This window comes from Manacus vitellinus, unplaced genomic scaffold (assembly GCF_001715985.3).
Source record: "Manacus vitellinus isolate BGI_N305 unplaced genomic scaffold, ASM171598v3 scaffold_5_pilon, whole genome shotgun sequence".
NCBI classification, from domain to species: domain Eukaryota; kingdom Metazoa; phylum Chordata; class Aves; order Passeriformes; family Pipridae; genus Manacus; species Manacus vitellinus.
Window position 1 is genome coordinate 10931069 of NW_021940682.1, and position 20017 is coordinate 10951085.

Sequence of the window (20017 nt, forward strand, 5' to 3'; positions counted from 1 at the left end):
ATCCTAAGTTAGTGCAGAAGGAACAGCCGATACTACTGAGCCATGGGCAAACTTCTGCTGACGTGTGCACCCCAGCCACCCAGTAGCTTGCTCACTGGTGGCATTATCACGATTTCTACTGCAAACCTTCAACCAAAGCCTCCTCCTCCCCTGCTACTTCCCACAGACAACGCTGAACAGGCTGTGGGCAGCACTACTTCCTTCTACCTGAGGGCAGAACACATATGGGAGGAAAGCAAAATGTAAGAAAGTGAACAAAAGCAGAGGGATTTGGGGATGATTCTGCCTGTGAGTCAGGGCTGGATCATTTTCCCAAGCTTAGAGATGATCGTCTCATTAGTGCATGATTTGGGATTTCCACAGGGCAGGATCCAGGAGAGGGAGCAACCAGAGCAATGAGTACCCAGGGTAAAACCAGGAAATGCCTACCCACAAGACCCACAGAAAAAGCAATGGTGTGATCTTATTCTTCCTTAAAATAACTTGCAAGTCTGTTGGTTTGTGGCATTGCTGTTTAATGGTACAGAGCATTATTACAGAAAAACAGCATAAACCAAACAGTTTTCATAAAGGAAAAAAAGACATCTTGGTTCATTTGCTTTTTTCCTCCACTCCTGCACTTCTATCTCAAGGGTCACACATCCTCCTTCATGGAATGCCTGGATGCAAGGCTTCACCAAGAATTTTTCCTCTCTGATGGCCAATGGCACCAAGCATTTCCCTGTCTCTTTTTCCAGGAGCAACGGCTGTTTATTATTCCTCATGCCCACTCCCCATGACCAAACAACCACACAGAAAACAGAAAAGGTGAAAGCAAGACTATTTAAAGCTGCAAATCAAGAACGCAAGGCTTAGGAAACCTCAGCTTTATGGTTGCCTGTGCAACCTTCGACCCTCTTTCCTGCCTGTGTACCATGGCAGAGCTGTTAATCACATAATCACAGGCTATTTTTCTACGGGACCTCGGCCTCACCCAGTAGAGCAGGATACACAGTGCTCACCTAGCGAGCACCCAGTCCCTATTTCATCTTCTCGGCACTGTTTGAGGTGTGGCCCCAAGCCTTGTTTACCAGGTACCTGCCACGCTCTGCTCTGCAGATGGAATTAGTAATTTACTCATGGCCTTTCCTACAGTACGCATCACTAGAGTAACTGAATGTCTCACAAACATAAAGGAATGTATTTTCACAATGCCCTCTTAAAGTAAGACACTGTATTATCCGTATGTCATGGGCAGGGAACCAAAGCACAGAGGGATTAACGTGAAAAGCTTCCACTAATTTTAAATGCCTAATTGAAACTCTTAGGTACAAATCCTTCAAAGATTTGTTTTGCCTGTTGAGGATGTGGTGACAACCATTTCTTTAAGCCAAGTTTGGGCTGATGCTCTTGGAGACAGAAGAAATGATGCCCCTGACATAAACACCATTCAAATTACTGAGTTGTTAATGTGGAAGCTTGCTTTCTCATTTCTTTGTACATTTGTTATATTTAACATGCATCAAAAAATTCAAGAGAGGTATAAAAGAGCTGTTTTCTAAATACACATTCTGAGGCTGGGATGGAAAATTTCTGCCCAGACAGTTTAAGTTTAGTAAAGTTGTGAACAACTAAAAATGAAGGTCTTAAAATAGGGAAGCTGTTGCATGGCCTCAACAGAAGGTCACTGCCATAACATACACCTTTCTTTCTCTTCTCAGTTGTTGAAGAAATGACACAGGTCAATTGCTACACTAACAGAATCAAGTCAAACCGAAATAAATGCAAACTGTAACTAAAGCTTTATTTCTTATCCTGGTTCTGTTCAGGTAAACAAGATCAATTTATTTTTAACCTTAATGCACAACAAAGTCTTGTTATTCAATTCCAAATAGCAGCTTTTGTTTTGAGAATAAGCCCCACCTTTCCTCCTGCTCTCTCAAAAAGAGAAAGCAAGACTCAGGCACTGAGGCAGCACTGGTCATAAGCTGGATATAGGACAGGCAGATGGACAGTACTCTGATCTAGTGAATCTTACATTGGTATAAACTGATCCCTCCCCTGATTATTTGCAGGGAGATTCACAAATTCCTAAAAAAAAAAAAAATAAAAGCCCATCTGAAAATTTCAGGGGGTGATTTATCTGTGCTAACACCAGGAAAGAAAGACAGACAGACAAAAAGACAGACGGTTGGGGGGGCGTGAATAATTCAACCAACTGCTGGTGCCAGCCTTCTTCAGAGCAATAAAGTAATTTTAGAGACACTTTTGTGGGAGCGTAAAATCCAACCCTGCAACTGTCCACCAAGTGTGTGCAGGACTCGGGACACACACACATGACACTGGATGACACTGTGAGACAATGTGGGAGCTGGCAGAATTGGTTCCTCCATCACCTTGGGAACACGCAAGGACAACCCTGGGATAACTCCCGACAGCTCCTCTTTGCCACCCAAGCTGTATTCCTGGCAAATGATGAACTGTTCCGCCCCTAAACACATTCCACATCCACAGAGAGAGGAACAGACCCAGTTTCTCTGTCCTGCACTGAAAACTCGCACTGTATATCCCTGTTTTTCAGCTAGTGATGTCTCCTGACTGCACTAACATTGACTAATTTAGTATTTTTAATTACAGAGGGATTTAAAGCACTGCACTACAGTGCTCTCTTTTATTATACCCACTGTTTCTGCTGAATCTGGGTACACTCTACATACAAAGTTGCACATTAGACAAATTACACTGTACATTAAGTAAATCTCTCTCTAGAAACAGGATTAGATGGAGAGGCAAATCTTCCTCATTCCTAGTGCATAAATTAATATCTACAAAATCAATATGAAATAAGAGCTCCACATCAATTAATGAAAGAAAAATAGTTTAAACGTACTCCACAATGAAACAAATTTATGTAGGAGATGCATTCCTTTTCTGCTATTTTGCTTAATAAATAAAACAGCTGGTCTGAGGAATCAGGTCAATCAGTGTCTGGAAAAAGCCCCATTAAAGCTGCTATATAACCTAGTTTCTCAAGCTGTGTAAGGCATCCTAATATTGGAGAGGCAGAAGTCCATGCAGAGACAGTTCGGATGGCTCAGCTCCTAGCCCTTCAGGGTCATGGAGGATATTCATCACAGAAGACAGCAGTAAGTGAGGTATCTCGCCAAGATCTAAGGAGATAGGCTCCTTAGACAATGCAATGCATCCAGACCTATACATAAAATAAGGCTAGTAATCCTGGGCACCCAAGATGAGGTCATCCAGCATAAGGAGATGGTAAAGGACCAGATTTTCACATATGCTCAGATCCCCTCAAAGCTAGCCTAGCCCTGCTGCCACAGTAGGTGATAACACCTCTCCTCATGGCACTCAGTGGCTACATGGTTCCATCCCTGCCATGACATGTGGGAGGATGAATCTGGCAGTGCCCAAAGCCACGGGTGTGTTGTGTGGGCACAGAGCCTATTCCAGTGCAGGCAGAAACCTCCAGCACCAGTCCTCCTCCTCCCGCACAGCACACAGCTATTGTCACGACATCCAGGCCCTGGTCACCTCAGAAAATGTAGCCCTTCCTATCTTCAGTAGGTTTAAAAATGTTTTGCAAAGGGTATCACAATCCACATCCTACAGAGATAAAAATGGACTCAGAAGACAGCCAAGTGACTTGCTCAAGCCTCTTAGAGCAAGGCAGCAATGGAATTGGGAAATGAAACCTCCTGGCCCACAGCCCTAGATTTTAGCTTCTTAAATAAAGATTCTCTTTCCTCATTAAAAAACTAAAAACGGGAAGAAGGAATATTCTGTATACAGAATGAACTTCACCCTCAGAGGGCTAATGACCTGATATACTTTTTTTTCCTTCTCACCTCCATTTCCCCTGATAAAGTTACAGTAACTTCAAGGACTATCCTTCTTTACTGGTCTACTTTAACCTAGCATGTCGGCTCAACATCCTTTTCCCAACCATCTGAAGCCAGAGACCATCCTTCCCAGAGAGGAGATTACCTTCTCGCTTTCAGTCTCTCTGGACATCCTTGCAACGTCCTGGACTGAGACTACTCTGCTTTCTGCATCGTGCTGAGGGACTCCAAAGTCCTATCCACTGGTCTCAGCCTGCAGTACATGGCAGCCTGAAAGGGTACCCTGGAGGTAAAACCTGGTTGTTCTCTATTAATTTTTCATTTCAAGAATGGCTCCAGGGAAAGGAGGGAGATATAGGTCAGAGACTTTGGGGGCTGATTAGTAACTCTGTACATCTTCCTTCCTTTTTTTCCTCACTTTTTTTTTTATCTTCCAAATTCAGAAACAGGGTTTTCCCTGTGTATTTCTCATTTACTCCTTGAACATCATCGGCATTAGTCAGCAAACTCCTGCTATTTCCTCCGCAAGCCCCTGATACTTGCAGAGTGACTAACCCACTCTCCACACACACTCTGGCTCCAGAAGTTGCATCTGGGTTGTTTCCTCAAGAAAAATGGGTCTCCACGTTGCACACGTGCAGTTCTCCCTGTGGTCAGAGCCACATAGGCTCCTGCTGCCACGTGGCTGCAAACACCGCGATTTTTTACACACAGACTTGAAGAGCCAGGAGGTGATGGCAGGGCCTGCTTTCAGGTCACTTCTTAACTCATCATCACAGCAGCAGTGTCCCTCAAACTGGGAAGCAGTTAGCTACTGCCCCAAGCACAGGCATGTGGAGAACATAATGGAGAAAGCCTGAAGCCACCTGGCTTCTCTTCACAGCCCTGCCAGTAACCTGGTCTGTCGGGTCACATTGCCTTCAGGGGTCTGCATTAGCCTCTCCTTCCCAGGACCAAGAGCCTCTGCCCTTGTCAAGCGATGTGCAGAAGGCCTCAGCTGGGCTTCTGAGGCACAAATGCCGGGTGAGTGAAAACACAGCTCCTCATGACTCAAAGCCACCACATCAGAGCATGACAGAAGGCTCGTCCTGGCCAGGTGGCCTTTCACAAGATGCCCACTCACAGCCACGCTCACAGAGGACCTCGCATGCGACTCACGCTCACGTAGGCTTACCCACAGACCTGCCCACACTGTGCTCGAATAAACAGCAAGTTTGTTGCATTGACCTTCCCAGGGTGATGCCAAAATTGCACAGACCACTCTCCCCTATGTCCACACGCATAGAGGATGTCTGCCTCCAGGAGAAGGCCATGCCCTCAGGCAATGATAGGTGCTACGTGCTGCCACCCACAATGGGAACAACCATCCAGAGCAGACCATATCGATAAGGATCAGTGGGAAGGCTGGTCAACTTGGTGCTGCGTAAGTTTATTCCCCATTTAACCCTGACACCCCCACCCCAGCACCGACCCCACTCCCACTGCCGTTACCTCCATCTCCATTGTAGGAGAGCCTTCTGCATCACTGTGTAGGGAGGCATGAAAATAAACCACAGGCTCCACTGCCACACTCCCTCCTGGCAGATCTGCTTCTCTCTTCTTAACTGTTTCCAAGTGCCTGGCTGTTTTATAATCCCCACTGAGCATTCCCTTAACTCCTTCCTCACTGAGTCCTTCCACTCTCCCTCGCCTGCTCTCTCCTAAAAGGCAGAAAAATCCAAGGCGAGGTGGGGGGTACAGAAAGCAAAGGAGGGAGCCTGAATCAAAGAAGGAACATCTGAATCAAACTGCATGTACAACAGAACAAGCAAATTAGTCACTTCCCCAGCCTTCTCTTACACAGACAAACTGACTCTTCTATTAAGATATTTCTTTTTTTTTCCCCCATGGATATTTGTGTACCTTATAAGCTTACTTCTTTGCTAATCTCCTCCTGCTTTTTCATACCATGAGGTCATATGCTTCTGCTGGTAGCACAATTTTAAATCACCCAGCAGCTTGCCCTTTGAGGTCTGAACCGAAATTGCTCTCTTCGATCATAAGTAAATATGAGTTGATGGCTTCATGCCCAGTGTCACCACCACCCCATTTATGCATATTGCAAAATTCGAGAAGAATCAAGTGCAGGTATTGCTTCCCAGTGGGAAGGACCTTAGCAATCACTGCAAGAGCTGCGAGAGGGCTGTGCAGAGGAGCTCGGGTAGAGGAACACATCCTCTGAGATGTGGGACACTGCAATTGCCCTAAAGTGAGCTGTCGAGAGCTCCACATGCTATTGGTGGTAAAGGCTGTGCACTGCACGTGTGTTTGCATGCACGGCAGCGAGTGCAGCTGGTAGGGGAAGGAGTTACTTGGCCTGAGACATTTTATGAGACCCACAGGTCAGGGCTATACCTGGATAACTACAACATACTGAAGGTCACTGTGTGCCAAGGTACGCCGGCAGCACAGCGTGGGGTGGGACAAGTACAGCGACCCAGCAGCTTTGGATTTCACAACCATGATTACGTGTAAAGCAGCGTCACAGAACGCTCCGCTGTGTACGCTGCTCCTGGGAGAGGATGAATAAAGAAAGCGGGAGAAAAAAGCATTGGCTTTCACATGTCCCCTCTCAGGTGGGAACACGACACCTGCAGCTGGCTGCTGGTCTTCCCTCAAAGCCTATGGCTGCTTTTCCCAGCGTCTTGAGGTTACCCCTGACAGTTTCCACTCAAAAGTTTGCCAAGGTATCTTTTTCCCTGACAAAATGAGTTATTCTGTTACACAAGGCTGGCCCGCAGGGCTTTTAAAAATGGTTCTGCTGATGTTCAAAGAGAGCAGCTTGCTGTGCAGAGGAGTGGTAGTTAATAGCAGTAGGATCAGCACAAGCTCTTACCCTGCCATCTGCCTTCAGCTCAGCCAGGCCTTCTGCTGAACAGCCAACATGGGCTGGGGCCACTGGAGTGAGCAGCAACTCAATGACATGAAAGACTGCCTGGGTTAGTTGATTAAGAATAAGATTAAGAGCACAGGAATCCTGTACAGTGCTGGTACTGACTCAGTTCAGGGATTTCATGGGGATATTTAAGCCCAGTTTTCCAAAGAAGTCTTTTATTTTGCACAGGTGGGTGTCTGTGTGCCAGCTTAAACAAGCCCCATGAACTGATGATCCCAGAAAGAGGGGTCATCTCTGAAACTGCTATGCTTTCTTCTTCAGTCACCTCCAGTAGAAAACAGGGATAAATAACACTTAACTACCTCACTCCCCTGTAATGTTGAAGATCTTCACACTTACAGAGCTCTGGAGGAAGCACAGGAAAGCCCACTGGACTGGACAGGGATGCCAAGTATGGGTCACGAATCTCTCCTGTTTGTCTTGTGAACTCCTTTTAAGTGCTGGCCACTGCCAGCAGACCCCAGCAGAGGTTGCTCAGCTCTGCTCCTACACATCCAGACTGACAGCTGCCTCAAGAGTTCTCCCTCTTTTTTAATAATAGAAGAGTCACTTAAGGCTTGTGGATGACCTCAAAGTACCAAATTTCCAACTTACCACCACAGTCTGATCCTGCCAGTGCAACCACTTGGTCCCCTTGAGGGATGGTAAGGCCAAAACAGCTCTGTAGACCCAAAACAGAATGCTGAAGTCCCCTCTATTGTCACATTATTTTGTGGAATTATCCTATAGCAATTTAAAGGACTGCTGCCGCTGATGTCCAAACCCAGAAGGACACAGGTGGAGGGAGCAAGAGAAGGGTGCTGGTCTGGAAGGGGGATGGGGGAGCTGGGATGAGCAAGGGCACAACCTGCCTGCTCTGAGAGTGAAAAGAACAGAGAGGCCCCTCCTTTCACAGATGGAGGAAGGAAAAAAGCAGGATGAGCGAAAAGCCTGGACTTAATCATGAAAAACAATAGCTCATCATTTATTTTCATATCCCCTAGCTAATGCTGGCATAATGCTAACAGTGGAATTCTTATGGCATGCATGCCATGCCTGCAAATACCAAGTGAATTACTTCTCAGCTAGGCTATGGGCTATGGCACTGAGCAGCACATTCGTTACAAGCAATTGGATGATGAACAACAGTTCCCAAATTCCTCCTTCACAATGCTACTTGCATTAGTTGTAATTTAATGAGTGAGAGAGAAAGAGAGAGAGAGAAAGTTTTGGCTCAAACCACAGAAATAATACTGCCTGCTGTTGCTTCCCACTGGGTCTTGTATTAACTCACACCACCTTCACCTCCTACTCCTCTACCTCCTCCCTTTTCACACCTATCCTCAGGTGCTAAGAGTGGTGTCATGAAACCCATCAGTATGGCAAGGGAGCATGCAGGAAGCCCCCCAGCACATGAATTCCTTCTGGCTAAAAGGCAGGAGAGGACACAAACCTCTCCCTCTCCTCTGCCGACAGTAAGGGCAGGTCTGGCGGGGTTCCTCCAGCAGCCAGTCTCCGTGTGGACAAGCCTTCAACTCTTCTTTGGTTCCTTCCTCCTAGAGAGTCAGTGCAGGTCAAAGACACTGAACTGGCAGTTCTGGGAACAGAGCACCAAGAGCACACTGCATGACCCATGTTGGTGCAGAGCTCCCATCATGCACCCTTTCCAGCATGGTCCTCCTGCCCGCCCAGAGGGAGCCACAGTGGGGTAGCCCAACCTCATCCCTGCCTTGCAGGCTGTCATAGTTTGTTTGTTGCTCCTTTTAACAATTTTGAGATCTGGTAAGCAGCTAGTAAATGTAAACAAAACCTTTGCTAGGGATAAGGCCTTCAGCAGTATAAATGTGCCATCACTGGTGACCCCCAGCGAATCCGAGAATCACTACCACACTGCCTCCTCATGAGCTCTCGGGCAGATCTGCACCTCCCACATCTTCAGGACATAAATCAAGTCCCTCTTCTTTGCCCCATGGACAAAAAGGATGGCCGCTTCAGAGTAGGGGCATCTTGCAGGTTGCTGCCCTGGAAGGAGCCTAACTGGCCAGCGTCATCTCCCACTCCTGCGGCACCTTGCCACAGAGCCCACACCCCTTCCATGACAGGACATTTATCCACCAGATGACCCTGCATGTAAGGTTCACACCTGAAACATGACCCACTCTGTGAGGTCTCATATGCTGGGCCAGAAGAAAGCTGAGAGGTCTCCGAGTAGCAGACCTACAAGTATGAGACTGCAAAAATCATTACTACTCTCCTGGCGTATCCAGTCTCTTCAGTGTTCCCCACTGACAACACATAAATGACAACCATCCACAGATTCCTACCCTGTGAAGCACCCAAAATACTCCTTATCCCTTATGTACCAAATATAATTTAAAAGCCCCCCACCCGCATTTTGTGGTGTTTTGAAAAAATAAATGCAAACAAAATTTACATGTTTCTGAAACAAAGGTGTAAGTAGGGGAAGGGAAAATGCCCTTAGGATTGGAACCAAATGCATTTGTGCAAATGAGACATAGGATTTACAGTTACCTTCCAGCCTCCAGCATGTGCTACAACCTTAGCTTTGACTTAATCACAATCTGTTTTCTTGTAAAGGTTGATGAACACAAGTGATACTTTCTCTGGCATACTGGATGAAGTCCTGCGGCCCTGACTGGTGGAGGAAGGTGGGCAGCATGCCACAGGATGCTTCCAGGGACATCTGCAGACAGGTCTGGTGTGGGCACACAGATACATGTTATGTGCTTCCCAGCAATACAGCAGGCATGATGCTGGGGGTTATCTTCTTCAGAAGCTATCTGAGCACAGATAAGCCCCTCATCAAAATCCCCTCCCACGCCCAGGTGTAGCATTGCACACTCTGCAGCTTTCCTAAAACTATGGCTGTGCTTTGAGCAGTGAGAGGGCTCCGAAATATATATCTCATGCTAAAGTGACCCTAAGTGAACGCAATAACAGTTCTTACAAATAAATAAACAAGGATCACAGCCGCAAAGAAAAAGGAAGAAACAGCGAGTTTCAGCCTTCTGTGACTACCTGTGTGCTGGGCAGCTCACCCACTCCAGCAGTGTGGGGAGCCAGGCATCTCCCCAAGGGGCATCAGAGGAAAGGGGTCCCTGAGCAGACAGCAAGTGTGGACAGAAAGGGACACAATTACAAGAGGGAGGTGGGGGACTCTCCCAACAGAGGCCCAGTATAGTGGCTATGTGGCCTTTAGGAGCCTGGCACAGGGGTGCTGTTATTTGCTACCAGCCACAGGCTGAGCCTGCTGCCTGCCAGGAGAAGCGATGAGTAGGCTTGGGAAATGAAAAGCACTTATCAGGGCAGAACTATAGGGATGACCATACTTAGACGTATGGAGATGAGCTGGACTGCCAGAACAGGCCTGTTACTGCAACTACTTCTTTGGCCATACACTGCAAACCACAGAGGTCAGAACTGCCAGCCACAATTAATCACATTTACAGATTAAAACCTGACCAAATCCAACGCTTCTGTTGGAACCAAGAAACTCATCTGAAGGTTCCTGGCCCTGCTGGGAATGCAGAGGCTGCCCTGCCCCTTGGTTGCTCTTGTGGCAGGCTGTCACAGCTCAGGAAGGGTGAAGTTCAGCCACAGCACTCAGTGTCACAGTTCAGCTCCCTTTAAGCCTTCAAATTAGAGCTTACATGGGGCTTAAGTGCAGCCTGTCCCAACACAGGGTTGGATTTCACAGCTCTCGTGTGCTGCTGGGTTGCCACCTCCAGCTGAAAAGGGGACGAGTGCTCCACAGGCTGACTGGCAGGCAGCCTGGTGGGCAGTCCATCTGCCCAGACAGCCAGAGCAGGGGATGGGGAGCACCTGCTCCCCACAGCCCTCCCGACATCCCTGGAGGGCAAGGCAGGAGGGTAGAAATCAGCAGGAGAGGCTCCCAATTCCCTTGCCTCAGTTAGCCAAATAACTCCCAATATCCATCTTCTCAGCAAGCATTTCATGGTAGCCACAGTGTTTTACCTATGTGACCATGCCTGTGCTCTTCCTCCCCCACATGCCTGCCGGCCCCCCACAGCTCATCCTGAGCCCCAGGGTGACCACAGAGTCCCCACACTTGCTGGCCCATGGGTTAGGACGTCTGACATGAAGCTTTCAGTTCCCACATGAAGTCAGTATGTTCTTGATGCTCGTGCTACGTCCTCAGCCATGAACACCTTAAGAGGGCTGGTCACCTTCAACCAAGCACAACTGAACGTGACAGGGCTGGGCTGGACAGGGGGTGAGAGAGGGGAAGAGGCTGCCAGGAACAGGAGAAAGAACTCAAAATACCCAAGGAGTATTCCCTTCACAAGCCCTGCAACAACAAGAAGATGAGAACTACCCTAGTACCAACAACAATGAAACAAAAAAACCAGGACCTGCAACTTGCTCCGGCGATGCCAGGTAACAACTGTGGCTAGGAAACATGTTTCCTAGCTCACCATCCCTGTTACCAAAAGCATCTGCATTATTGTAATGGGTGGCAAAAGCATCATCACCTGAAATTATGCCCTCTCCTGCCATTCACTCACATCCCATCTTCTTTTTCCCTCCCACTTTATTTTCTGCAGGCAGTGGCTTTTTGGCAGGAGTCTCAGTGTCTGTTTGCGACAGGGCATGGCAAGGGAAAGCAGACATCTCCTTGCAAAGTACCCTCTTCCTGAAACCCCTTCAACCCTTCCTGGTTGAAAGGAAATGCAAGGATTGATAATGACTCAAGTGCTCCTCTGGGAAACAGCAATGATTTTGGAGGAACATGAAATAACTTTTAAGCCAAGCCCAGTCCTAAACTCCACGCTCTGCAGCTTGAGTTTGCAGTTGAGCAAGAACAAAACCAGGGTTCAGGTGCTGACCAGCAGGGATACTGGAAAAGACACAGTTACTTTACTGAGGTGGTCTCACCTGCATTAGATACATTGTGAGTGATACATGGTAAACACACCTAAAGGGATACAGATTCCCCAGGGGATACTGTATTTGCATACAGAGCCCAACTACACTTCATGACTAAGACAAGACTGAAATAACTGAGGATACAGAGGACAGACTTGAGACACATTAGCAGAGCTGAAGAGATATCCAAGAACTGATCCAGTTGGGCCACCAAAACTTGGCACTGGGAGATGCATGAAAGATGCCTGTCATGCGGCTGTTCTGGATCAGGATGGAGATGAGCTAGTGGATGCAGATTACAGATCACCCTCTGTCAAAATGTCTTGGATGATATTTTTCTCAAGCTTGGACTTCTAGTAACCCTTTTGTTCAGTCTGAAAAGTCACACTGCTTCAAAAATCTCTTCCTGCCTTTTACAGGCAGAGTGGCAGTGTCCCCTCCTGAACACAATGTGATTTACAGTCTTCCACACTCACACTGGCAACACAACCTCTTACGCAGAGACTGCAGACAGCACTCCTGCCAACACATACACTGTCACAGCATTGCTCCACATAAACACCCTGCATTCACCTTGTTTATATTTCCTCCTGTACAGGCTAAGACAGCTCACAAACACACACAAAGCCTAATCTATATTTATAATACATCTCCCTTCTTCATTCCCTGCAGTGGAAAAGAGATCAGGTACAAACAAAATTTGTTGAGAGAACGGTGTAATAGTTCTAAGGAGAATCAGGCCCATGCTGTCTTCCATAGATAAAGAGGATGAAGCCACATACAAACATATGTGCACCCTCCTACACGTGCCTGCAAACATGGAAAGAGTCCCACATATACACACATACACTCTTCCACCTGTATCCTCACATACACTGCTCGATAACAGCATCTGCAGTCCCTTCTGACTCGCACGTGCTTTCAGGCAGCACAGGCTTTTGGAAGGTGCACTTTGGTTACCCAGGTGCTCACAGCCACAGATAAGTGATAAGAAAATGACACTTCAAGAGAAATATTGTCACCATCAATGGGGTATGCTTGTGTCTGGGTCTCACACATCCTTGTCAGGTGGTGCAGCTATTTTAAAATGGGGTTTGCAACCTGTTTCTTATCTCCACCTGCTAAATACACAAATATTCTGATGTTGAAAGAATGCAGAGGGGGAGCTAGGTGGGCAGGCATGTTTCCGGTGGTGCCAGTGATAGTGCTAGAAGAGATGAAGGAATTTATAATTGTACTCATCACTAAATGTGATCCCCACTTCCTTTGCAGGCACATGCCTTGAGGGAATTATGAGGTCCTGTGTTTCTCCATGCTGTCCACAAACTGCCCGTAGCCAAGAGCTGTCCTTTTGTTTCAATTTGGCTTCAGAGTAAAGGCTGAGATCTCTCTTCCCTCTGCAAAAGACCTTGTTCCAAACTTCCCTAGCCTCATCACCCTGAGGCCTGATCATGGAAGCATTTCCCTGCAGGACAACGCCATCAGCCTGCTCTGAAACTGGGGCTAGTGTGCGTTCAGGTGCTGTGCAGGGGAAGCACAACCAACCAGCCCCCTGTGGTCTCTACTGGCTCCCAATAAGCTTCTATGAAGATGACCTAGCTATTCATTCCTGTCAAGGTGTTGTGTGCTCACATATATTTTGTACAAGCCCACCAGCAGTCTGCCCAGACACCAGAAAGCTCCTGTGCACTGCTGTGTTGGGAGCTGGAGGATGGGCATCACCTAATCCCAGCGCTGCTCCACTGCTGACCCAGGGCTCTTCCCGTAATGGAAAGAGCCCCATTACATACTCCCCTAGCCAATTGTACTGCTAAAGCAAGCTGACACATACCTATTACCGCTGTGCTCAGATCCCTCCCCTGCATCCCCCCCTGGGCACTACAGTGCCTCAGCATGGGATCAAAACTGTTTGTAAACGTTAAGGTGCTCAAGTGCACCACCAGAGATTTCCATGTTAGAGACAACCCTACTCTGGGTATTTTAAAGACTAGTTATTTAACTCCCTAGAAATTCTGTCACAAGAGGAAGATTAAAGGTTCCACACACACTATTGGATATCCACTATGAGGATATCCAATAGGGTTTTCTCGGAATTTTTTCTCCAGCTTCTGAAGTCAAACATCTAAATAGGAAAGTAGTAATGATGGCCAGAAATTACCACCGTTTGGAGGCAAAACAGAGACTTGCTGAAAATCCTCACCAAACTATTTGGAATTTGCCAACACTAAGTGCTGCCTAGGAGAAAATAAAACCCCATGCATTTTAACTGGACATTCTTCACCTTCAGCCTATTACTTTAAGCAAACAGATAGCCTTCCTACCAATGTAAGTATGGAGCAATATGGACACTCGCCCTTCTGCAATCCTGCTGCTGTCAGCTCCTGTCAGAGGGACAGCCTGAAGCCATGGAAGAACCATGCAGATGGTCACAAACCAGGCCCCTGGCCCACTACTGACACAGTTCTTCCAGAAACACCACTGTGAAAAGCTAACACTAGGATGAGGCTCAGACCGCCTCCTCCATGACCCTCTCTAGGCAGGCTGGAGCAGTCTAGAGACAACAGTCCCTCCAATATCCATCCTTCTTCTGGGTACTTCTCCCTCTTCTCCCCATGCCACCACCTCTGGCTGATTTGAGCACTTGTTGCAACCTTTCTCAAATACAGGTTGCGCGTTCTCTGGGGCAACACCATGCCACATTTGTCCATCATCTGAAAAATCTGCAGCACAGAGATCTTTGACTTGGGATACCAGCTGCTAGGGGCTATAAATAATCTGTAATTAAAATAAAAGTGAAGCTGTACCACAGGATTGTTGTGCCTCCAAGTTTTCTCCAGACTACTCTCAAGAGACATAGAAGAGCTATCAGAGATAAAACACCAAATCTCAGCCTACTAGGTTTACACAGAGACCCACAAAAATATGTGTCTGTATTGTTCTGACCTCCAGATCTTTTTTTTTCCTTCACATTTTCTTAACCTTTAAAAGGCACATAAGATAAACAGAGGAGAAGCTAGGCAGACAACATCCTCGGAAGAGATGTAGGAATATAATCAAGCCCTCAGACACACGCACACAAACACCATAATTTATCTCTTCCTCCTCCTGTTTGATATTATCCTCTGTTCTAGTATCATAATCTGTTGCTATGGGAACAGCTATGATGTCACTACAAGAGGTTTATGGATGCCTTGAACAGGAAGGAAAGGTACATGATGATGGGAGAGAAAAAAAACCGCACCTACAAACAGCTGCTAAGCAGGAGACGTTCCAGGAACAGCAAGTGTTAACAGGGAAAAGATAAATACATCAACAGTGCTGGAGTCGTTGCAGACAAAAGCAGAATATAAACCCTGTTTTAAAAATAAAGAATGCTTACAAATTTTGCCTACAAGTAAAAATATTCTGGGAAAGCTAAAAGGACCTTCCTGAAAAAAACAAACTTTCTTTGAAACGTTCTGCAAGTTTTCTGAGACTGGATGTTCTCTGAGTCTTGCTGCTAGAGTCCAAGTCTCCATCAAAGCACTCCATCATCTGCTGCAACATTCCCTTCAGAAGTGTAGCACCCCACCAAGGCAGCTATTAGGTAGGGAGCTTGCTGGCTATCCACCATCCTGTATGCCTTTACGATCTGTAACTAGGAAAAAACCTCATGTCTTCAAGCAAAAATAAATAGAACCATAGAATCACTTAGGTTGAAAATGACCTCTAAGATCAATGAGTCCAACCACTAACCAAACACTGCCAAGTGCACAACCAACCATGCCCCTAAGCACCACAACTATACATCTTTTAAACATGTCCATGGTGACTCCACCACTTCCCTAGGCACCCTGTTTCAGTGCTTGACAATATCTTCCATTAGGAAATTTTTCATAATATCCAATCTACACCTTTCCTGATGCAACCTGAGGCCATTTCCTTTTGTCCTATTGCTTGTTACCTGTGAAAAGAGGTCAACCTCCATCCCACTACAACCTCCTTTTAGGTAGTTATAGAGAGTGTGAGGTCTCTCCTAAGCCTCCTATTCTCCGAGCTAAACAACCTCAGCTCCCTCAGTTGCTCTTCATAAGACCTGTGCATTACATTCTTCAGCAGCTCCATCGCCCTTCTTTGGACACGCACTGGCATCTCAGTGTCTTTCTTGTAGTGCTCCTATGCCTTTAAGATTTGTTTCTTGGAGAATGTCCACCATTCCTGGACTCTTTTGCCCCTCAGGACCGTGTCCCAATGGACTCTGTTGACCAGCCTCCTAAACAGGCCAGTGTCTACCCTACGGAAGTCCAAGGCAGCCATTCTGCTGAGCCCCCTCCTTACTTCTCCAAAAACTGAAAACCAATCACTGTACCCAAAACAGCCTCCGACCACCACATCACCCACAAGTCCTTCTCTGTTCACATAAAACAGGTCCAGCAGGGCGCGTTCCTTTGCTGGCTCACTCACCAGCTGTGTCAGGAAGTTATCTTCCACACATTCCAGGAACCTCCTAGACTGTTTCCTCTCTGCTGTTTCCTCTCTGTGCAGAGACACACTGAATCTACTGGATCACATCCAGTAGCAAATAAACACCCTGACTCCAAACTATAAGAAAAAAGGAGCTTTTCTTGCTCTCTTCACCCAAGAGAAAAACCAAAATCTTACAGACTCACTGCCAAACATACTGACATACCCAACCTGCTACTAGAGAGAATAGTATGTTGAGCCTCATGCTTGAAACATGCCCAGCCTTTGGGCCATGCACATCCGTGTGCAGGATGATGCACATGTGGTTCTCACCCATAAGCACAGGTGTTGATGACTGTGCCTCCATGCTCGTACCTGTTTTGGTCACCTGGACTGATGGTGAGAGTAGAGCAGACAGGACGATGGAGAGGGTGGGGCAGTCACACATGCCCTTAAAGGCATCATGTGTAGGCTAAGGGAAAATTCAGTATGCACCTCCTGATGGGGAGGAGAAGGGAGGATGGCAGATCAGATTCATCCGGCATAGACACCGCCGTCATGGGAAGGGCAATGGCGGCGAGGGAGGAAACCACAAGGATCTCAGATCAATGGAAAGTGCTGGTGTTTCAGATAACCTCTGTCCCATCAGAATTTCTTGAGTGTGGTGAGCAGGATCAGAGATCTTAAGGGAATGCCACAGCATCAGTTTTGCCTCTAGTCTCAGCTCCAGACGGGGGGAATCCCCAGGCAGACACTCTGTTTTGCCTGTATTAAGATATAGGTGGCATTTCCTGTCCTTGCTCACTTTCCTGTCCAAAGACGTTATAAACAACTGCCGAGAAAAAACCTGGGAGAGACTGAAGTCAGTAAGGGCAGTTGCAAAAACAGTCCAAGATGGGATCTTCAGCATTTCACTCAATTTTCTGTTCCTGCCAGATTTGGCTGTGACAGCCCCAGCCCCCGTACTTCTCAGGGATCACTTCTCTCTCCTGTTACAGTCACTTACTCTCACCTTTCTTTTCCACCTCTCTCTCTCATCCTCTTCTCTCTTGTTCCTAACCTACTGCCTTACTCCACCTCAATCTTCAGCCCACCCTTCCCTTCCCTGAAGGAACCCCTGTCAGAAATGTTCAGGAAAACCCACACATTGTGATTTCCTCTCCCCAAAGAGCTCAGCCAATTCCTACGATCCATGCTCCCGGGTCTTCACTGCAGGAAATGCAAACCCTTTGGGGTGGGAACTATCTGCCCCTTCATGTCAATACCATGCCTTGTGCAGTAAGCTCCTGTTTTTGTTTGGCACTGGCACCACTACAGCAAATACAACTGTTATTAGGAATACTTCAAAAGCACGAGAGTAAAAGAATAGGAGGTGTAAAACAATGCAAAGTGTTTTGTGTTTTCCAGTTTCTTTTATATTTGTGGGCAAGGTTCTGTTTCTATTTTTTATGAAACAATCTCTTCTGTGTTTTCTATTTGAGACAAGAGTGGAAAACAAAGCTGATCTTGGTGAAGAAACAGAGATTGTGCTTTTTAAATTGGCAGGTGACAGCAAGCAGGATTGCAAAATAAGAATTCAAAACAATCCTGACAAATTGAAGGGTACAGGATGAAATTCAAATGGGACAGATACGAAAATCATACACTTAGGTAGGAAAGCCTAGCTCCATAAACAGAGAATAGAAAACGGCTCATGAGGCATCAGACCTCTTGGACAGGATCTCGTAGCCACGGCACATCACAAGCTGCACACAGATGAACAATGTCATGGTGCAAAAGTTAAACCAAACAGGAGCACTGCCTGTAGGAGATGGAAGGAATGCTTCTGCTCTACTTGGTCAACACAGGATCCAACATACAGCACTGTGCTCTAGCAATGCCATTGAAAGGAGAGGTGGACTAGCTGAAGGGAGCACAGAGAAACGGGAGGATGGTCAGAGCTGAAGGGAACAGGACACAGGAGAAAGAGCTGAAGAATGTGTTTGAGATATGATTCAGCCGAAGGAACACAAAGTCAAGGACAGACATGACAAAGACAAAGGAATAGTTTTCCCACACCCACTGTTAAAAGGACAAGGAATCAGAGCAAGCAAAGCAGAGCAGTTAATGAGGAGGTAAAATCTTTTCAGTGACAAAGCAAAGGGCAGTGATGACAGCCTGGGCAGGTTGTGCACCCCATACATGGGAAATATGCTGGACAAGCCTGTTAGGGAACATGCTGGATGGGCATTTAATATCCTGCTTTGAAACACTTTTTGAAATCTTTCCTATGCCCACTTCCTACAATTTCAATGATATTGGTGAGAGGTAAGTTTCTCTGGCATTTCAGCATAACCCACAGACCAAGATAAACCTGTCAGTCTCTAGAACAGAAAGAGATGTCAGTCTGCAGGGTACTGCTGTGTAACACCATTGTTCCAGTTCTTGCTAATACCTTTAAGGATTAAAAGTCATAATGAACGGGGAAGACAGCTGCCTTCAGAGTTTCCCAAGTATCTCTGGTAAATACCACTGCCTTGAGGACTGACCTTTCCCACTTTTCAGGGTAGGAGCTGTCTGTGACTGCTCTTACTTCATCCCTCCAGAGACAGATGTCAGCACAGGCCCTGGAAGGTGAGCAGGACAGAGAACACGTAAATAGAGTGAGCTTCAGCTTCTCCAACCAAACGCCCCATTGAGGGGTAATGCTGAAGAAAACCAAGGGAGCAAACTATGCCATCCTTCACTCAGCATGAAACTCCCTCTCCCTCCAGAACACAACACAGACAGGCTAAAGCTGGCCATGGGGAGACGGTGCTTCTCCTTGCGTAGCTCTGCAGGTTTCAGTGACTGTGGCTGTTGCTGACCTATATCAGAATCGAGCCCAGGAGCAGCTCAAGGGGTTCACATCTTGAGATTGTTTGCCTCCCACTGGCTATTCTGTACACATCCTGTAAATAAGCAGAAGACTGTTCCTTGGCATCATTCTGTCAGCAGCTTGATCAGACAGCCACTCTTTATATAGCACCTTGAACATACACAACATTGTATAAACATGCACTATTACAGCTTATTGTTACTTCCATTCAATAAATAAATCCTAATGTTACGGCTTTTTAACTGTTTTAGTCCTGAATCTGGACTCTGGAAGGTATTTTGAAATATGGTGATGCCTTTGCCAGCCTACGGAGATAGAGGCTGCTCCTTCCCTCACGTACGTGGCCAGGTCTGAGAAGAACTGGTTTTACTATCAAAATTACCCAACTCAGAAGGCTACCTGAATTCAGGAGTGGTCCCAAAATACATGCACTTGTGCTTTCCTGAGGATGGACCTCAGTTGCTGACATGGCCAAGTGAGGGAGGACTCAGGTGTGCTCTGTGCTGTTAATAGGGGGGGAAGCATTAACATGCCTCTACTCTTCCAGCACGACAAACAGAAAAGTTGCTAAATGTCCTATCTGAACTGAAATTATCACCTGGGTTTATTTTTAAAACAAAAGCTGAACTCTGTACTGCAAGGGGGAATAGTTTAAAAAGAGAAGGCCTCCCGTTAAACACCTAGGTCTGTATTAGGGTATGTAAACAGCTGGAGAAACAACCTTTTCTCTAAATCGCGTTTAATTCTCACTTCTTGTTATCCACCAGTTATCCTTCTAAAAGCAAGAAAAAGCCCTCTCACATTTAGAGGGTAGAGATTTCCTAGTAAGGGTGAGGAAACAACCTCATTTTTATAAATGGACTGATTAAGCTATAGAGGCCATGAGTCAGAAAGGTACTTCAGCGTGTGGCCAGCTTTAAAGACATAAACAATCCTAATGAAGTCACCAGCACTGAATGTGAGCTTAAATTTAGGCACAGACCTTAAAATATCTTCTTAAATTGGGATCAGAGAGGAAAAGGGTGGAACTTTAAAAAAAAAACAAAAACAAAAACA

At 46.5% G+C, this 20017-nt stretch overlaps 1 protein-coding gene across 2 annotated transcripts in view; it reads right to left on the reverse strand.

Annotated features, from left to right (window-relative positions):
• The window catches only part of HIPK2 (homeodomain interacting protein kinase 2), a 129880-nt gene extending 111065 nt beyond the window's left edge, over positions 1–18815 (reverse strand). Inside the window, exon 1 of one of the 2 annotated variants that reach the window (XM_018080327.2) lies at positions 18633–18815. The gene's annotated coding sequence lies outside the window, so the exon portion shown is untranslated. The remainder of the gene's footprint in view (positions 1–18632) is intronic. The other variant, XM_018080326.2, reaches the window with a different exon arrangement.
• Positions 18816–20017: the final 1202 nt, after the last annotated feature.